Genomic DNA, 20,125 nt, shown 5'->3' on the forward strand with positions numbered 1-20,125 from the left:
TTACCATTTACCTATGAACAGAGTCGGGGTGGAGCTGGGAAGAGGAACAGCAGAAGCAAAAACTAAGCACTCAGAGGGTTCCGACCTGCTGGTGGAAAACCTGTCGGTCAGTGAGTGGGCTCACCGTGCGCTGCGCCGCCACAGACATCCCATCGTCAAAGGCACCGACGCTGTACTTGCTTCCTGATGACAGACCCTGAGCTCACAGCGGCTTTTTCTTCGCTGTAAGAGCAACAGTGCTTTGCATTTATCCAGCGCCTCTCTTTCAAAAAGCTCGAAGGTGGCGGCTCCTGAAGCCCAGGCCTCTGGCTAGGACTCGGTCCTCAGAGTCTCTGCATCTGGCAGCTGGGCAGAGCAGGGCATGGGCAGCCAGCACCGGGGCTGGGTCGGAGCCCTAGGCCTCAGAGATGGCACGCGTGACACAGGGGAGAGGCTGGGCACATCTGGGCTTCAGCGTGAGGGCGACCAGGAGGCTTCCCAGCACTTCCAGGACAGTTGTTAGGGACAGGGGTGGGAGGGTCAGAGGGAAGGAGGGGAGGGAAAGCCAAACTGTCCCCAGGCAGAGTCTTGAGGAGCATGGAAGAGAAGGCAGGGACCGGACCTTGGTGCCCATTTCAAAGATGGAGTCACTGCAGAGGGCAGACCCTGTTTGTGGACGCCCAGCAATCAGTGCCAGACCGCAGTTCTCCCCTGCAGGTCCTGGAGAGGTGTGAAAGCTGCTTGATGGCACAGGAGGACCCCTTCGGGTCCTGGCATGAGCTGGAGTCCCAATGAAGGCCACTCCTCAGCTTCCAACTGAGGCCACGGGGACACACTGTGTGTGTGGAGAAGGGCGAAGCCCAGAAACAGGAAAGCAGGCTGGAGGATCAGGCATGGAAGCACAGGGTGCTGTCCTGGGCACGTCAGCACTGGAGAGGACATTTCACACTGCTGTTCTGACCTCACCTTGTGGATGGGTGGCATTGTGATCAGTGTCATGTCCTTGTGTTGTCCTCAAGGTGACTTTATGAGCCTTTACCAAGCACCTGATAACCACCCACTGTGGCCAGAACATTCCCTCTAATGTCTACTCAGAGATGGGAAGCTTGGCGGGGCATTATGGTACATACCGGTAATCCCAGCACTAGGGAGGCTGAGGCAGGAGGGTCGCTGCAAGTTCAAGGCCAGCCCAGGCTATAACATGAGCTCAAGACCACCTGTACTGCACGGCGAGACCCTGTCTCAAAAATAGTAATTTTTAAAGAAGCATTCATGACTCTGTGAGCCCCCTGTGATCACACTATTCTTTTCTAAGTGCATCTCTTTGCTAATCTGTTCTTGAAGCTTGGAAGCCATTAACAATTAAGTTTGCCATTCTATATATTTCCCTTTCTGAAAATCAGGTGACATTTGGCCAACTTTATTCTCTAAGATTTCAATTGGAAACTGTCTCCACTTTTCATAGTTTCACAGATTCACAAGCGTTTAGGAACACGCATCATGAAATGCTCCATGAAGTCCTGGACTATGACCTGGGCCGGCTGATGTAAGGTGCCTGCAAGACACGGTGGACATTAAATAACGCATAAGGGAAGAGACCCCGCGCCAAGACCACAGACAGCATGTCCAAGTGAGGGAGTACGGTCAGTATCTTGAGGGGCACGTGGCAGTGCGTAGGGTGGGGAGTGCAGCTCAGAAGTAGGGTACTTGGCTAGTGTAGGAGGGGACCTTGTCCAGTGCCAGCGCTGAGAGAGAGAGAGAGAGAGACAGGGACGGAGAGAGAGAGAGACAGGAGAGGGATTAAAGGTGATGTGTATTTTGCAGCAATATTTTTAATATAAGCATCGTGTATTTTGTAATCGACCTATTTGATGAACCATTTACAGCAATTTCTGTCAAATAAAAACCCCACGGTGCATCTGCACCCCGCTTACTCCCCGGATCTGGCGTTGGTTGTTCCTCAGAGTCAAGATGATCATGAAAGGGAGACATTTGGGTCAGTGCAGGATACGGAGGTGGCCAGCTAAAGACACTTGGGTCAGCGACTCTGGCGCTGCCGCAGGAAGGGCCAGGACCCGGGCTGAGTGTGTGAGAGAGAAGGGGAGGACTTGAGGGGAGCCGTGGCCACACCTCTGCTGCTGTGACAGGTATTTTAATGGAAGTGCACAGCGTGCTCTGAGCGCACCACATACCCAGCAGGACATCTGTGGAGGACCAGGCTCACCTGCTGCCCTGTCCTGGATGGACAAGCTGGAGCCACCCAGCCCAGGTCTCCCAGGCATCACTTTCTGCATCATGGAAGGTCATGGCCACGCTTGGATTCTCTTCCTTGCGGGATCACTGCTTGTTTCCCTCCACGTCTCGGTGCCGTAACTGTGTTCAATTTCTTGTATCTATTGCTTTACTTTTGGCCACTTTGTGTACACCACTGGGAGAGGCCTTGGGAAGAGGTGCGTGTGCAGGTGTGCAGGGTATGCAGGACGTGTGCAGGTGGGTGTGCAGGGCGTGTGTGTGTGAGAGAGAGAAGGCATGTGCACACAAGTGTGAAGTGCAGTGCAGGTGGGTATGCAGGGTGTGTGCATGACAGTACAGAGTGTGTGCACACGGGTATGCAGGGCATGTGCACAAGTGTGCAAGGTGGGGGCCCAGGACAAACCCATATGGGTCACACAGGCTCCAGCAGTGAAGAGAAGCCCTGCAAGGACACAGTTTCAGCAAAGGCAGCCTCAGCCAATGCTGGCAGGGGAACCAGGGCCATTCTGGCCATCACGGCAGAGGCCAGCTCAGGGACAGGGTGGGCAGCAAATGTGAGCAGATAGCCATGCGTGCTCTGCTGAGCTGACTCCACGACTTCTGGTGCTGTCCACACTGGACGACGCCTCTGCCTTCTCTCCTCTCTGTGACAGTTCACAGTGCTGTCAGATGCCATTACCGGAGCCATCTGCCCCACCCCGGGCTCACACTGACACCCGATGTCCCCCATGTTCCCTTCCCAGCAGCACCAGACACACTGTTTCTGGCCTGCCTGCCCCACATTTCGTCCCCATTTGCCCTGCCTGGTGCTGGCAGTGGTCACCACAGGAGCTCCTGAGCTTGCAGGCCCTGAACCTCTGACACTCAGGGCCCACGGGAGCGGGAGGGAGCTCAGAGCGATGGATGCAAGCTCAGCTGACACCAGCTCGTACCACCATCCCTCAGGTGACCTGTGGGCCCACACAAAGACCCACACAAAGCTTCTGCTTCCCCAGAGAGCCTTTATCACAGGTGGAAAGTCAACCTTCATTCAAGCCTTCATTTCTCCTCCTTGCTCTGGAGTCCACCTTGCTCGGGATGCACCACCCACGGTTGTGGATAAGTAAGCCCGTTGTTTACAAATCTGTCACCCCACACCAGGGACCCAGGTCTGAGCTGCAAGGCCATGGTTTCTGTCTGGAAAGCCCTACCAGGTGTGGATAGGAGCTGGGAGAAGGGGTCGAGGAATGGCCAGGAGCATGAACCTGTCTCCTTCCCCTTTGGAGAGAGGCTGCTGAAGACCTACAGTGAGCCAGGGTCAATGGACATTTGGTCCCAAGGCACAGAGTGGACTGTGCAGTCTCGGTGGGCTGTGTGGTCTCAGGTATCCTGTGGCACAGACAAACACAGAACAAATAGGGGCATCTGTGTCCTCCTGAGATATTATCAAATAGCCAGCACCATGGCTTACTGACCCTCACTGAGAAGGGGGTCAGGAGACAAGGGTCCCACTTCAAGGGCACAGAGTTGGGCAGAGGGAGATGCCATCTCTGCCCACCAGGCTAACTCGGAGCAGGCCACAGCACCCCTGGGTTGGAAGCTCCCTGGCCCAGGGGCTAGCCATGCTGTGACCCTGTGGTCACATGTCCTCCATGGCCAGGCCAAGCACCAAAGGCAGTGACCAATCTAAGGAGAGCTGGGATCTCCACCATCTTCACCCACAGGGGTGTAGACATGAGCCCACAGTGTCCGCACACCACGCCAGGCACCCCCAAGCAGGGAGCAGGGCAGCATGGGCACTATGCTCACAGGAGCACAGCGGACAGGCCTGGGCAGCTACTGTGGGCATCTGAGCCCAGCCTGAGGCAGACAGCATCCCAGTGCTGCAGGTGGAAGGTTTGTCTCCCCAAGATTCCTATTGAAACCTGGTCCCAATATGTTGGAACAGGAGATGATGGCTTCAGACGAAATTGAGCCATGGGGGGAGCCCTGCTGAGAGGAATCCCAGGCTGGAATCCTAGAGGCCTTCGGGGAGCTCTCTAGTCTCCTCCACCATGCAAAGGCCAGCAGGAAGAGGCCTTCTTGGCCAGCACATTGTACCCTGGTCTGGCCTCTAGAATTCGAGAAAAGAGTTTCCAGGTTTCCCAGAAGCCCAGTGATCAGGCACCTGGGAAGAAATATTCAGGGCGAACGAAGACCGCGTGTTCCATGGTGCTGCTGAGAGCCCTGCCAGCTCGGCTCACTCCTCATGGAGCAAACCCAAAGTTCCCATGGGGCCCCAGGTTGGGGTCCAGGAGGTGCCATGGCCCAAAGGGGCTCCCTTTCCCAAACACACTGCCATGGGAATGGGTGTGGATCCAAGGCCATCGGGGCTGCCATGTGGCAGGGACACCCCTGCACAAATGGTGGGGATGGAGTCTGAGTTCTCGGCGGGGTGGAGGAGGCACCTGGACCCTGGCCCATCACCCGCAGGCAGATGGAAACTGAGCCAGGTGGGGGGACCTGGGCGTTGGCCCGCTTTCTCTACACCCGAAAAACCCAAGCCATTCCCTGCCTCCCTCTGCCTGGGTTCCTCCCAGCAGGTCTCTCGGAGGACCGTCCCACCGCCCCAGCCTCAGCCAAGTTCCTGACATTGCAGCAGCCCATCAGGCTCCTTCACGGCTCCAAATTCTTGGTGGTTTTTAGAAAAATCTTACAGACTGTGGTATATAGAGGAACCATCCACGTCTGATTTCATTTGGGGTCTTTTTGCTCGTAATCGTTCTTGGTGACCAGCTTTGAACATCTGAAGGGTTAAATACTAGTATCATGGCAAAGTTTGAGCAAAACCATAAGTTTAATATTATTTTAAAACTCAGGCGATTTAACATGACACCAAGCTCGAGTTAACATTCTACATGGCTGTGGAGATATTAGGGTTTAAACAGATGTCAGCAATTTTTTTTTTTTTTTACCAAACGGAAATTGAGTTCTACAGATGGTGGAGACCGAGGAGTTCAAAATGCTGTGTGTTATATAAAAAACATATACTCGAGGAAAAAGTAATCATGTTTCAGCTCTGAAGATGCTTTTCCCGGCAGAGAGACAGCCGTCAGCCCATCAGGCAGGACTGGATCTACCTGGCGCATGTGTCCTCCTGCTGCACGCCGCACAGCCTCTGTGCAGCTCCGCAGAGCTCCGCAGAGACTTCCCTCCCTGCCCTGGCTCTGCACCGAAGTGCTTGCCCTGTGCTCGAGGCTCCCCGGACGCAGGAGCGGTGTCCTGGAGGCCCCCTCCTTCTGGGTTGGTGCTGTGGCTCACACTAGGCCCAGAACGGGCTCCTTTCGCTCACCATTTGCTGCGCAGAGCTGCCCTTGCAGAGCAGGGAGGCCACGAGGCTGCAGGAGCCTCACAGGGACCTGAGCCCTGCCCACCTCCAGCAGGTCACGGTGGAGCTGAGAAGTGCATTTTCCATCAAGAGGAAGTAAAATCCGTATTTTAGAGTGGGGAGTGTGAGGAGGCAGCATCTAAAAATTAACACCCTCTCTGCTGCCAAACAACCCGACTGTTGGCAAGCAAGCAGCCAAGTCAATCCTGCCTGGTGCTGCCCTGGAGGATAGGACTGTCCTGGACAGTGGACATCCTTGAGGACCTCTGCTTGGACAGGGAGGGGGCTCAGAAGACCAGGAGGAGGGTGTGGAGTCTGCCTTGGTGCTATGGGCAGCGGGTGGGACGTGGCCTTGTTTTCTAGCCTTGGTGCCTGGTCCCAGGAGGAGGATGCTCTAGTGACACCAGGCCCCGTCCATCCCCAGCAGGGGACAGGAGGTCTGACAGCCACTGCCCCTCCACCACGTCACCTCAGGTGCCAATTTGATTGGCTGCCACCAGCCCACACACAGCCTCCCCTCTGAAGCCCACTCAAGGAGGACCAGTGTCCCGATGAGGCTGTCACCCAGTGGGACGCCCACCATCTGTTCCAAAGCTCACCCTCAGAGTAATTACAGAGGGGCGACATGGTGACCCCAGGCCAATAACAGCTCTGAGCGACTGGGGAGGAAGGACTTCTCAACCCCATCGCTGCCTCGCTGTCTCCCAAGCTGAGGGCTGGAACACTCCAGACCAGGACGTGGGCACACCCAGCAGACAAGGTGCTCCAGGTCAGGCCCAAGATGCCTCCAAGCTGCCGCTCACTCCCCACTGGAAGGCAGGGTGAGATTTCAGAACCCACCAATCCCATCCACAACAGGGCTGAAGGAAAAGAGCAGGTCTTACGCTGTTATCACGCAGAGATGCAGATGGCACACAGAATCAGCTGAGTCAGAGCTGCCACGAGGCCATACAAGGCTGCCAAGCTCAGCTCTCGCTGGGATGGTGGTGTCTGACCACAGAGAGCATCTGTCACGATGACCCACGCACAGCTGTTTACAGCAGCACAACTCACCACAGCTGCACCCTGGAAGCAGCCTGTGTGTGCTTCAGCAGATGAGGGGTTAAAGAAAATGGGGTGTTTACACACGGTGGAGTACTACTCTGCCTTAAAGAAGGATACTCTTGGGTCACATGTAGAGAAAGGTAAGCACCTTGGGACCAGGATGTCAGATGAAAGAAATCAGACACCCAGGCTTAAACACTGCGAGGAAAATCCTAGAGTATAGAACATTTCAAGGGCAAAATAAAGGACGGTTCATAAGCAGCAGGGAGACTAACCTTTTGAAAAAAGAAGCCAGACCAAGAAATGGAAGTGAAGGGGAGAGAGGAAGGGAAAGAGATGCGGAAACAGTGAGGCTGCCTTGTACAGCTGGGCCAGCTCCCCGCGAGAAACGTCACCGTGTCCTGCAGACGGGGACGGACACAAAGAAAAGCTAAACCCAGCTTCAGGAGGCACCTAGAGAATCAAACTGCATAACTCACAAGGAGATGGGTATCAGAGACAGCAAATGTCATCCACTATTTCAAGAAAGAACCTCGCTCTGCTCAGCCGGCTCAGGGGCCGACGTCTGTTTCATACGTGAGTATCCCAGCCTGCTCCAGCCTGCAGATCGAGCCCACTTTGAAGGCACAGCCCAGAGCAACTCCGTGCTGGCTTCTCCGCCTGCCCCTCCTTTCTGAGCTGTGAACCCTGCGCATCAATAGACGCTCCAAAAGCTTTGATGCTTCCTGGCAGAGACTTCAGTCCGACTGCATTGGCCGCAGAGCTGCAGTGCTGTCTGATGTGGAGATTCATATTTGTGGTTGATAAAATGCTAGTTCAGTGGAGGGAAAGTGAATTGATTATATCAAGCATTTTTTGTGACTGTCACTTTCCTAAAAGACAAAAGAGAACAATTTTGGTTTTTCATCTATTCCACATCCACACTGATTTTTAATTACAATCAAACATTATTAAAGGAAACCCAAGCGAAACCAGGGGGAAAATTATAAGTATGGCTTGGTACATAGGATCCCACTCGGTGCGGCGGGAGGAGGCTGGCGGGGCTTTCAGATGTGAGCAGCATCTGATTATGCACACGGCCCCTTGGAAGGTGTTTACACTCAGGATAATTACAGGGCGAGGGGGCCGGGCGCTCATGCAGCCTCTTCTGCAGTCTGGACCAGAGGGGTGAGGGGCTACTGTCCTCTGCCTCCGGGCAGCTGGTGTGACCCTCTTCCTTCTCCGCTTCGTCCCGCTAACTCACCATCCTCCCGCAGCATGACTGTGGCCGCGCACAGGGACTCAGGGACAAGCAAAAATGATGCAGATCGAGCCTCCATCAGCTTCTTAGCTTCTGCTGCCGGAAACTTCATCTGTGGCAACTGCTGCTTCTGTCAAATGAGTGCGTTGCTGACCTAGTAAGATCCCTGGGCCTGGTGCCTTAAGGAGCACGGAGTGATTGGCCCCTGGTCAGGAAGAAAAGCCTGCCCAGGGCCATGGAAGGCCTTTGTGGACACTGGGCACAGCCTCGGTGCTTAGGAGCTCTCTGGCTACACAAGAGACCACATAATGGATGCTAGAAAACCCCTGGAAACACCCCCCCACGGGCTCTTCAGGATGCCCACGGTCTGGGCATTGTGAGTCCTGGAGGGACCTCTGAGACCCTGAGCCCACAGATGCCACAGCCACTCAACTCTACAGGAGTCCAAAGCCATCCCAGCTGGTCTCTCTCATTACTGGCCTTTCTTTTGAAACTGGTCATCTGTCAGGGGATCTTTGGGTGATAACTGCTTCTGTGAAACCCTTGCAGAAATGTGGCGATCCTGCGAGGTGCGTGTGGCCGAGAGGATGAGGCCTCTGAGGCAGGGACAGTGAAACACTTACGTGTCAGCCTGCCGTCGCTTGGTTCCACGCGCTTCTCACTGTGAGCAGAGGGAGATCACCCGGGTGACCTCAGCCCCTTCGCTGGCCAGGGGCTCCTGGACTCTTTTCCACAGAACGACGGCTACATCATATTCACCAAGCCTTTGGGGCTCACAGCCGAGACGTAGCCTGCATGTGCACACATTATTACAGGAGAGCTAAGTGGGTGGAGCTGACACATGCATGCCCCATGTCCTCGTTTGCCGTAATTTAGGGAAACAGATACTGCAGCAGGCCGTGGGGCGCATGGCTGAGCTACTGTTCGGCTCCGGCAGGGAGGGCGTGCCCGGCCGCAGGGAGACGTGAAACACCGGCTCTGCACAAGGGGGCCGAGCTCCCGAGGAAACACGCACATCTGCGGAGCCTTGCCACCGGGCTCGGGGCACAGCCAGGTTCCCAGATGTGCCCAACACTTCGTTTCCGCTATATTTTACCGGCTTCAAGGCACGGTGACAAATGAGGAAAGCATTAGACAGATTGTGCGTAGCATCCCGTGGAAGTGGCTCACAAACGGCACTGTGGGAACGAGCCTCGCGGGTGTCAGCAGTGAGGGGACATCTGTCTAATCCATCTCGGCACACACTGGGCTCTCTGTTACCGCACACGCAGCGCCCTGCAAAACCCCAGTATTCCAGGTCAGGGTGGAAAAGAAACCCAAAATTTTCTTTAAAAATATTCTCTCTTCCTAGTGATTTTCCTTCTTTTTCCATGTGCACGTGGACATTGATTGATGACTATAGAAAGGAATAGAAAAATATCTGTCTGACAAAACAGGGAGAAATCCACGAGTCTGGTTTCTCCTGATAAATGTATTTATCACTAATTTCTAGGTCCTGAAATCCAGGAGGCTCTTACAGTTCCTCTATCAACACTGCTAAAACAGAATGCTGAGACCTCCACAGTGTAGAAGAGAGACAGCACAGTGATGGAGACGTTTCACTCTGATCATCGGCTCGCATGTGCCCACACACTGCACACGTGCACACACACACGTGCACGCACACACGTGCACACACTCTGTGCCCCTTTCCGAAGTAACCGTGTCTGGCCAGTGCTGCCTCAGTTTCTGCCACCCCAAACTCTGGCACTTCTGGGCCCTAAGCTTCTTTTCCCCTCCGAATCTTTCTCATAAAGTACTCTGCCACTGATACATCCGTCACCAGCCTTCACTGTCACCAGGGGACACTGGAGAGAAGCCAGGAGATTGGTCGAGGACAGCAGGCAGTGAGACCTGGGAGCCGGGCCCAGGCACTGCCCGGGAAGGTGCCCAGGAAGGTGCCCGGGAGAAGCGGGCCCCGCTGACAGCTGCCACGCGCCGTGACCGTGTCTGCTCCTCCCTGCCTACTGCGGGCCCCACACTTCGTGGGCCTTCGTGGGAGCTGTGGGCCCGCTGAATTGGTTAAAACTCTGAGACATCCCTACGTGACTGCCATCCTTCCGGGGACACGGCATCACCCGCCCACTCAGAACCCGCAGGGCCAGCCGGGGGATGCTTTCCCAGCTGGACCAGCAGCTCCGGCCTGGCTCCTGTCACACGGGCAAGTCCCAAGACAGGGAAAGGCTTTGAGAGGGAGGGCCGCTCTCCACTCACTCTGGGGCTCCAGGGACCTGCAGGTGTCCACCAGGGCTGCCAGGGACCGGGGAGGGAGGTCCACCTGCCGTGCTCAGTGTAGACCCTGCCGCGACCCGGTAGCACTTGGGGAATTAGGGTTCCATGAGCCAGAGTTGGGGTGGCGCTTGTAGTTTCACACATCCAACCTGAGTGCTGTTCGTCGGTGTGTGTTGGGGTGTTAATGACAAAATATCACATTCCAAGGAGGATACCGTCTCTCAATTCTGTGCCTCACTAGCACCTAAAACTGAGTAGATGCTCAGTTAATGTTTGCAAAGTGAATAAATGGGTGAACATGAGCGAGGGGTGGGTCAAACAGGGAGGACGCCCTCGTCGAGCTTTCCTGAAGCCCAGAGACACCCAGACCTCTCCCCCAGGTGTGGGGCGCTCGGAGCTGAGCAGTCTGTTAGCATCGCGATAAACACCAGGAAAAGTGTTTTCCTGTCCTAAAAAGCTAAAGTGTCTCTCCCATGACACTGTGAGGAATCATGGTGCAGACTACAGCGCTGCTGGGCCACTCAGGCCTTCACCCCGTGTGTTAGTGACATCCTGGAGGACTGGCCGCAGGCAGGACACCACAGAGGTGGGAAGACCAGGCCGTGCCGAGCTTTCTGCACTCTCCGGAGATGACCTGAAGCTGTAAAATCAGCCCAACGCAAGTGTTCTGCTGCTACAAACAGAAAGCTGAGTGCCCGGGAATCACTCCGGGGTCCCCCCAGCTAGAGCCCTGCGCCTCGCTCGCTCGGTTCTCCTCCCAGAGAGCTTTGCCCTGTTCTGGGCTGGGGAGGACGTTAAACCACAAAGGAGCAGACGAAATGTGCTGCCTGGTGAACCCCACGACGCCTGAGTTCCCTTCATCTGGGGCCACAGACCCCGCAGTGCACAGGGCTCTGTGGCTCATGTGTGTGCCGCACAGCGGACCCTGCCTGTCCCCATTGGGAGGCCAGGGGGATCCTGAGGCTGGACGGGGGCCCATCCTTCCTACCCCGGGCCAGGGACCGCAGAACTCAGTGTCTGGGACACCGGCACACAGAAGAGCAACTCCACACCCAGGAGGCTTTCTAGGACCAAATGAGCTCAGAAGAGGAAAATTTGTTTAAAAGTAATCTGATCCCAAACGCAAAAAGAACCAAACTGCAATGGGTTACTGTCTAATTAACTGCTCCAAAGTAGGTTACTATGGGAACTTCAGGTAGGGTTCAGTGAAGAATTCATGAGACACAGAACAAGACTCCTTGTGTCAGTGGACGGCCACTGTCACCATACTGGTTCAATATAGTTCTCGAAATATTAGCCAGAACAGTCAGGCAAGAGAAAGAAAGAAGTCACACTGGCCTTGTTTCAGAAGATGTGGTTCTTCACGCAGGAGACTCCCCCAAATCCACCAGGAGATTCTAGAATTAAACAAGTTCAGTGAGGTAGCAAGACACAAAATCCAGCATTCCTGTATACTAAAAATGAACTCAGGAAAATAATTCCATTCATGACAGTGTCAAAAAATTAAGTATGTATGAAGTAGAAGCCCTTTATGATGAATCTATGATTCTCTGAAAAAGTAACATTAGGAGCTGGAAAGACACCCTCGGCGGCAGAATGGCCACGTGATCAGAGCAGCATCCCGACACGCAGGGGAAGCAGGAGCCTTTCACACCGCCGTGGGAAGGAGAAGCTGCAGCACGGGATCAGGGGCTGGATGAGCCCACACCAGTCCCCAAGATGAATGCCAGTGTCCTGCGTCACAAACTCCAAATGCAAAATGCATCGGAGATCACGAGTGAGGTGCATCCCCTCCGGCAGGTGACCCCAGGCTGCCTCCTGCAGGCGGAGCACTGAGGCGGCCCAGGGAGGGTGCACTGGGCTGCAGGGAGACACCGCCTCCAGGCAGGACAGCTGCCGGCACTGCTGGACCTTCGGCCTGATGGCGGCCAAGTCTGAGCGAGGCCTGGGACTGAGATAAGGAGCACTGAGGAGGAGCCGAGCTCAGATGACACAGCAGCCAGGCCCTGGGCGCCCCGGGCCCCCAGCTTCCGGGGCGCAGCCAGCAGAGGCAGCTCTGACCTAGTCCACTTGGTGTTCAGTCACGTCCCCTCCCGCACACCCCAGCTATTGCTCAAGGTCTCTGTGTAGCCCTGAGTCCCGAGGCAAAAAGAGACTGTGCTGGAACTCTCTCCTTCCCCCGTCCCCCCACTTCCTTCTCAGAGGACAGGGAGAATGCAGGGTACACAGCCCAGTGTGGATGCAAGGGGTGCAGGCCTGTCACCCCCACCCACTGTGGGGTGATCAGGCTCAGCCTTGCGTAGATGGCTGTACCTTCCACCGGGCCTGCCTTTATTCCCGGGAGGAAAGCAAAGACCCTGGAGTTTGGGGCAGAAGCCAGGGGGAGAAGTGCGGAGCAGGTGGGGAAGGCAGTCCCCAGCCCACCGCCTCCTGGGGGCAGTAAGGACAGCTAAGGCTGGCAGCCTGCAACCAGGCGACAGTGCAGTCACAGGGAGCCCGCGGGGCTGCTCAGTAGGACAGGGAAGAGGAAGAGGAAGCAGAAACCTTCCCTGGCTCTGAGCGCCAAGCCTCCGGATGCTTCTAGCTCGGGAGTGGGGCTCGGAGGAGGCCTGGACACCCCGAATCTGGCCGCACACTGCACACTAGCCGTGGAGGAGGGAGGAGGCAGCTGGGAAGGGAGAGGGGTGGAGGCACGGCTCTCAGGCCACAGCTGGCTCCTCCGGCGCTGTGGGTCCCGCTGCCCACGCCGGGGCAGGGCAGGGCCGTGACCACCGGGCTGAAGATGAGTCCCTTCCTCCTGCATGTGGGGACCCCCCCCCCAACGGCCCTCCCGCGCGGTCCACAGGATGATTAGCATGGTCCAGCCTCTGCTGGGACATTATGGCTTAAATTATTCCTATTAGTTTCCAGCTGACCTTGGAACACAAACATCACATCTGATTTCAATGAAACCTTAGCCGCTGTTGTTCTCAGTCAGCTAATGAAACAGCTGAACCTTCCCGTGACTCTCGGTAATTACAAGGAGGAGTCCGTGTACCGGGAGGAAGGCAGCCCTGGCCCAGGAGCACGGTGACAGGCGCAGGCGCCCTGGAGGAGCGAGGTGGCCCGCGGCAGGGGAGCGGCCAGGGCCCAGGACACTGCCCGCCCCAGGCGGCCCAGAGCCCGCCAGCACCCGCTGATTAGGAAAACGAAAGTGCCTGGCCAGGGGGGAGGCCCTGGCCTGGCCGGGCTGCTGTTTGTGTGTGCGGAGGTGTAGAACAGAAACCCCAAATTTGACAGATTTCTCCATCCTAATTTAGTTCGAAAAGTTTAAGAGTTTATGCCACCCTCAAACTGTATCCAAACCCCGTGGGCTTTCACATCAAGCCTAATGACCTCCGCCAGTAGGGGGTGGAGGGTGGGGCGTCCAGCCTGGCCTCCATCGGGCACAGCCTTGCACACAGTAAACAGTAAAGCAGGCCCCAGCCGCCACCTCCAGCTGGCTCCCACCTTCCGACCGCCCCTGGGAGGTTCCTGCAGCACAGTGCCCGAGGCCCTGGACACCTCCTGGTCTGATTTCCCGATTTCTGGTCCTGTCACTTACAAAGGCCAGGACTCTGCTGTGCACCTCGGATTCTCGGTCAGCCCTGTGGGCTGTGTGAGGGTTATGTGGGGTAGGGTGGAGGACTGTCCCTGAGCACCTGAGTGCCTGCACACAGTGAAGCGTGTTCCCCGTTTCCTGTCTCACACACCCGGGGTTCCTGGGCAGCTAGCAAGGAGAAGCTGGTCACCAAGCACCAAGGGCTTGCCCAGTAGGTGGGCTGCCTGCCAGGTCTCCCTGGATGCTCTCGGGAGGTCTCCGGACAGAGCACCCCATCCCTGCGAGCCCTGACCTGGTGCAGGGAGAGGCTGGGAGTTCCCAGGAGCCCCGTCAGCCATGGAGCGCTCTCTGGGACACCCACGTTGACAGCCGTGCGGTTCCACCTCAAAAACATGTTTTCCTTGTCTTGTGATTATTTGGAGCAAACGGACATCGTTCTCACCGAGCTTAATTTTCTGAATGAAAGGCGCCCCCTTTGCCGCATGCACAGCCAGGGCTGGGGGAGAGGAGAGCTTTTGGCCACCCCGCTCTCTGCCAAAGTTGTCACTGATTGGAAGAATCTGGTTTCTCCCCGACTTCTAACCACATTTTAAAAACTTGTACAAAGTGTTTCCCGGTTTCTGTTCTAAGTGATGTCATTCCCCAGGAACCTAAGTATTCAAAGAGAAATCATGATAAAAAAATGTACTTTTAGGCCACAAAGCACAGCATAAAACTGAGGCTATTCAGTTGTTTCTAGAAAAAATAATTGCTTGTATACTGAATGCTTGATGTTAAGCTCTAGGGTTGGGGTAAGGAAATGTGGGTGAGTTTGTAGGGTGATATCCAACAGACACACAGGGGCATTTTGAAGGACAGCAATAGTGACCTCGATAAATAAGGACCAAGGATTTGGAAACCCAGGGGGAGACTTCAAGGGGATCGTGTGTGGGATGCCAGAGGCACACCCCGCCTCACGAGGAGACACACTGTGCCCCCATCAGGGTCTCGGGGACCTGTGCCACTGCTGTCTTTCTAAAGCCAGAAAGGAAGAAACGGGTCCCGGAAGGGCAGGGAAAGGCCACATCCTCCACCCTCACGCAAGCTCTGAGGGCCCAAGGGCCTCTGGTGGGGTTTCACTTCTGAGTTCTCTCTCTCTCTTTCTTTCCTTCCTTCCTTCCTTCCTTCCTTCCTTCCTTCCTTCCTTCCTTCCTTCCTTCCTTCCTTCTTTGCTCACTGTTATGAGAATAAATCCCTTAATTGCCTCATGGAAAGCAGCCTGCCATTCAACCATAGAGAAAATTAAAAACAAGAAGCCCCTGGGTGGTGACGCATGCATCTCTGTCCTTGTCCGCTCTGCGTCTCTCATTGTCCCACTGAGCGTGCTGTACCACACCACAATGTCGCCAGCAGGGACTGCTCTGCTGACTTCGCTCTTCCTGGACACCTCCTGACCTGGACTTCCTGGGCAGCCTTTGGCTTCCCTCCCACTACCCAAACCACTCCCCACACCCCTGGTGCTGCTGAGCGAGGGCTGAGCCAGCTACGTGAGGCTGAGGCAGTCCAGCTCCTGCCTGGCCAGCTCTGCCCAGTAATCCTTTCCTCTCCTTCTCTTGTCAAACTCCAGCATAGGCCCAAGGGCTGGCTCTGGCTTTTGTCTTCCTCCTCCAGGCACCTCTGGGCACCTCTGTCCCCATCAGTCCCTGTGCCGTCTGGAGTGTCTGCAGGTGTAACAAATTCAGTGTACTCCTGCCAACCCCAACTCTTGCCAACTGGTGTGGGCTTTTCTGTGGGGCGGGATGGAGTTCACACGGGACCCATACACAAGGCCACATGGCGGGGAGGCTAGGGAGGTGGCCCGCCCCGACAGAGGGACCCACGGGGCAGCCCCAGGGCACACCCCTCCCTTTGGACTCTGATCCCCTCCAAAACTGCCTTCAGCTCCTGGGTCCCAGGAGACCAGGTTTAGGGGCACACTGCCTGCCACCTGCTGGGCAAAAGCCAGACTCTGCTCTGCAGTGGGCGCCTCACTGCTGCCCCGAGGCTAGGTCCTGGCTGCTTCAGGGCCGAGGCAGAGGGACTGTCCTGCCTGCCTTGGGCACTGTGGACCTGTGCTGCCTGTGTGAGCATCAGGACATCCTGAGGTGTCCTCTCACATCCCGGGCCATCCCCTCAGGACTCCCTGCAACCCAATAAGCCTCTCAGCTGTGCTCATAAGTGTGGCTTTGTTCTGCAGGTGTGCACCACGCTGACGTCCACAGCGATATCCTGCAGCAGTGACCCATCCACGCTGGTTTTACAGCAGCACAGCTCCGGGCAGCCAGACCTTGGAAGCAGCCCACGTCCATCAGCCGCGGAGAGGATAAAGAAGAGGCAGCATTTACACCATGGAGCGCCACCCTGCCGTAAGGAAGAACATACTTGAGGCATTTGTAGGAAAATGGATGCACCCGGAGACCATAATGTTACGTGAAATAAATCAGGCACGTAAGTGTCAGTACTGTATGGATCCTCTGACATAAAAACACAATCATGGCTAAAAGAGCAAAATAAAAAGTGTTAGGCATACACACGGGCTGGCAGCAGGACTCTCCCACAGCAGCCAGTGTACGCCAGGAGAAGCAGGCCCCGGAGAAGCTGTGAGTGTCTAGAGAAGCCTGCCACACTCCCCGCCGCCTCTGGGGACCTGGGTGAAGAGAAACCCAGGTGCCGGACCTTCTACACTGTGGATGGGGAGTCAACGGGGAGCGCCTGGGAGCTCACAACCCACTCGTCCAGAGGAACCACGCAAAATGCAAGGTGAAGGAGCAAAAGGCCATCTCTGGCCTCCAGCCCAGACAGAACAAGGCCAGGAGACGTGGACAGGGAAGGAGGGAGCTGCACACCCGGAATTTCTGGATTGATGGCAGCTGAATAAAGAGACCGCGCCATGAGGCTGTAAAAACAATCAGAGCAGAATTAAAACCTCAGGTGAAGGAAATCACGAACATAATAAAAGGGTTGCTGAGCGTCTGTGAGGAAGACATAGACTTAAGAAAAAGAGGAGAATAGAAGGAGGAAACCTTGAGTGAACCCTAAAGAGAGGCATCGGGATGCATGAAGCTGACTCAAAGAGATCCAGGAAATTAAAACCTCCACTGAAAGCTGGCAAAACTGCTTGAAAGAAACTGAAGACAGACTTTCAGATGTTAAAGACAGGATGGCAGCTAGTGATCACAAAGGAAAGATCTCTTAAAAATAATAAGGAACCAGGAAATAATAATTCAATGGCTACAATTGGCTCAAAGAAAAATAACTTAAGAATGAAAAAGCAGGAGTCATCACAAATGATATAAAGACACTATTTATAGAAGTCACAGCAGAGACTGTCCCATGCATGAGAAAAGGATCTGACATAAGTGAGCTATACAGAACCCTAAGTAGCCATAACCAAAATGAATCTACACCCGGACATATAATAATCAAGATCCTGGAAATTCAGCACAAGAACAGAATATTAAAGGCTTTTAGAGAAAAGAAACAGATCACCTATAAAGGAAAACCCATCAGAATCATGACAGGCTTCTCAACACAAACCATCAAGTCAAGAAGAGCTTGGAGTGAAGTATTTCAAGTCCTGAAAGAAAACAACTTCCAACCCAGATTGATGTACCCTGCAAAACTATCTTCCAAAATTAATGGTGAAATAAAGATACTTCCATGACACAGAACAACTTAAGGAATTCATGACCACCAAACCAACCCTGAAGGACAGTCTAGAGAGAGATAAAGCTGACCCTGGTCCCAGGGACAGCAGCAGGGGGGTCACCAAGTGGAGCGGACAGCTGGATGGAGGGAAAAGGAGGGAGCCAACAGCAGGAAAAAGCCGGCAGAGATGAGCCAGAGCACACTGGTCATAATCACTAATGCAGAGGCCGCGACTCTACCAATAAAAAGCAACGCAGGCAGAGTGGACCAGGGGACAGATCCATCAATATGCGGTAGACAAGGAACACACAACTCAAAAGGAAATCCACAGACTGAAGTCACAGGAGGGAGAACAATGCTCCACGCAGCAGGGAACCAGGAAAAAACGGGGGAAGCTTCTCCATCAGCCACAGTATGGACAAGAAAGGCACGGCATTCTCAGCCACGGGAAGCTCCTGGCTATAAAGAAGGATAATCACGAGGCTCCTGTAGGTAAGTGGATGTAACCTGAGAGCGTGCTCTCGGGTGAAATGGTCCAGACCCACGTGGGGGAACATCGTGCTGCCTCCCGTATAAAAAACTAAAGGAGTTGGCGGGACCCGAAGTGTACAGTAGATATTGGGGAAGTGAAAGGGAGGAAATGTCTAAAAAGGTAAAGTGGTAGCCATTGTTAATTCCCTATTATTCTGTTTTAAAGTCCTGTATTGTTTTCATTGTCTTTTTTGATTAGCCTTATTCTGTTCTGTTTTATGTGATTTTATTAGGTCTGAAGGTATAGGCAGCTATTTTGAAGATAACAAGAGGCATTATGGTAGCCATTGTTGATTTCCTGTTATCTTGTTTTAAGTCCTGTGTCACTGACATTGTTTTATTTTGATTGGCTTTCTTCTGTTTTATTTTGCTTGGTTTTATTCTCTTCAAAATAATAATTTTAAGAAAGCTAGGTGATAGGAAACAGAGAGCTGGGCCTTTTGCAAACAGGAGTGGGGCCTAGAGATGGAGGGGAAAGGCTGGAACTGGAGACGAGGGAGGGACTCGGGTGCGCTCTGTACCTGTGCCCGCTCCACGCGCGGAGTGGGATCGCTGTGTGCTGCAAGCGTGGACTGACAAAACAGAAAGCACTTTTGTAAGCGCTCACAGAGAAAGATCCAGAGTTTCCTCGTTTCCCAAAGGTCTCCCAGCCCAGAAAGGCTAGAAGATGTACCGTGCCGAAACTGAGCGCTCTTTTCCGCCACACTGAAGGGTTAACGGGTGTCTCGGCCACCAGAGGCTTCGCAGGCGTGACCTTGGGCGGGACGTAGAGGATGCTGCCCCTACCCCGGTATCTTGGAGCGCAGTTTCATCCCTCTCTGTCCATCTCCTCACACGTGTTTTCTGTATTCTAGGAATTCTCCAACATTTTTGACCAGCATGTGTTTTCCAGCCTGGTTCTGGTTCCATTTAAAAAAAAAAAAAACCCTTGCTGTCATTCCCAGAACTTCGGAGGAGGAGGAGGCAGCCACCCCAGTTCACGGTGCCATTGTAAACCAGAAGTCCCGGCCCGAAGTCAAACTGTGGTGTTTCCAGCAAGCACTGCTAATAGGAATAAAGGACGGGGCTGCTTCTGAGCTGTCTAAGTACCACGGCAGCAAATGAGAGCCTTGGATGTAAGATTTTCCCCCCGGGCATGGCATAAGAACTTAATAAATAATGGTCCTCGGGCTTCAGAAGCACGGCTGAGCAGACCAGGGACGTGTCAGAGAGGGCTGAAAGGAGGTAATAAAGATGACTCGAGGCTTGGGTAATGGGGTATTTGAGGAGAATAAACAGAATTAGGACTATTTATCTTCGCCAAATAAAACTTGGAATTGTCCTAATATAGTAAGGTTTCAAGTGGATAAAGCACTAATGTGCAGATCAAATTTTCTGTATCTCTGTTAAGGCCAAAATAAGTAGAATCTGACTTTAACTGCAAATGAAAAGGAGAAGGGAAAGAGCCTTGGGGGGAGCGCACAGAGGGCTCTGAAGGCCACGGAGGCCAGCACAGGGAACGCGCTCGGGAAGCCCTGGAGGGGTGCCTCGCCATCTCCGCCTAGAGACAGGATAGGCGGACTCTGCTCCCCAGCCCCAGGGCCTCTGGCACCGTGGACCCCGCACCTTTCTCCACAGGGTGCCAGGAGCTCACCTGGAGAGGCTGAGGCAGGGATGAGGGGCATCGGGTGCTGCCGCCAGCTACTGAAAAGCTTTTCCACGGCGCCCGCAGCCCTGCTCGGGAGCTGTCTGCTTGCCATGGTGTCCCCCAAAGACAGTTTTCCAAGCCGCACTTGAGGAGTGGCCTGACACACACCCCAGCAGCTTGTGTCTCCGACTCAGCTGTCTCTGGCCAGCGTCCCCCCCTTAACGATGGCCCCGCCTGTGCAGAAAGCAGAAAAGAGAGAAATCGCTTTTGGTAAAAACTTCTTTTTGCCAAATACAATTCTGGTTGTCTGAACGTAGTGAGCCCTCAGATGCACACAGCACTACTGTGCAGACCAAGTTTGCCTTTATGTCCCCCGGGCCCAGGAGAAGCAGAAAGGGGCTTTCACTGCACAAAGAAAGCTGCATGCGAAAAAATACCTGTGAAACTTTGTGCAGGTGACGGGGAGCAAGAGACAGGGTAGAAAACAGGTCGCCAGTTCTTAGGGAAGTCAGGAGGCGCTTGTTGACAAAGCTGCCCATAGCTCAGTGACAGATCTGGTGAGTCAGGAATCCGGTTCTCTCTCTGCAC

The 20,125-nt window shown here is 54.5% G+C and overlaps 1 long non-coding RNA gene across 1 annotated transcript; it reads left to right on the forward strand.

The window, feature by feature from the left end:
- Nucleotides 1-562: 562 nt before the first annotated feature.
- LOC134478360 (uncharacterized) lies at nt 563-19,231 on the forward strand. The gene is made up of 3 exons (XR_010050974.1): nt 563-1,622; nt 15,929-17,871; nt 18,765-19,231. It is a non-coding gene; the product is annotated as an uncharacterized LOC134478360 (long non-coding RNA).
- The last annotated feature ends 894 nt before the right edge of the window (nt 19,232-20,125 follow it).

The sequence above is a fragment of the Cavia porcellus genome, unplaced genomic scaffold (assembly GCF_034190915.1).
Source record: "Cavia porcellus strain 051 isolate PalLab524CR breed Dunkin Hartley unplaced genomic scaffold, mCavPor4.1 scaffold_12, whole genome shotgun sequence".
In the NCBI taxonomy this organism is placed as follows: Eukaryota; Metazoa; Chordata; class Mammalia; order Rodentia; family Caviidae; genus Cavia; species Cavia porcellus.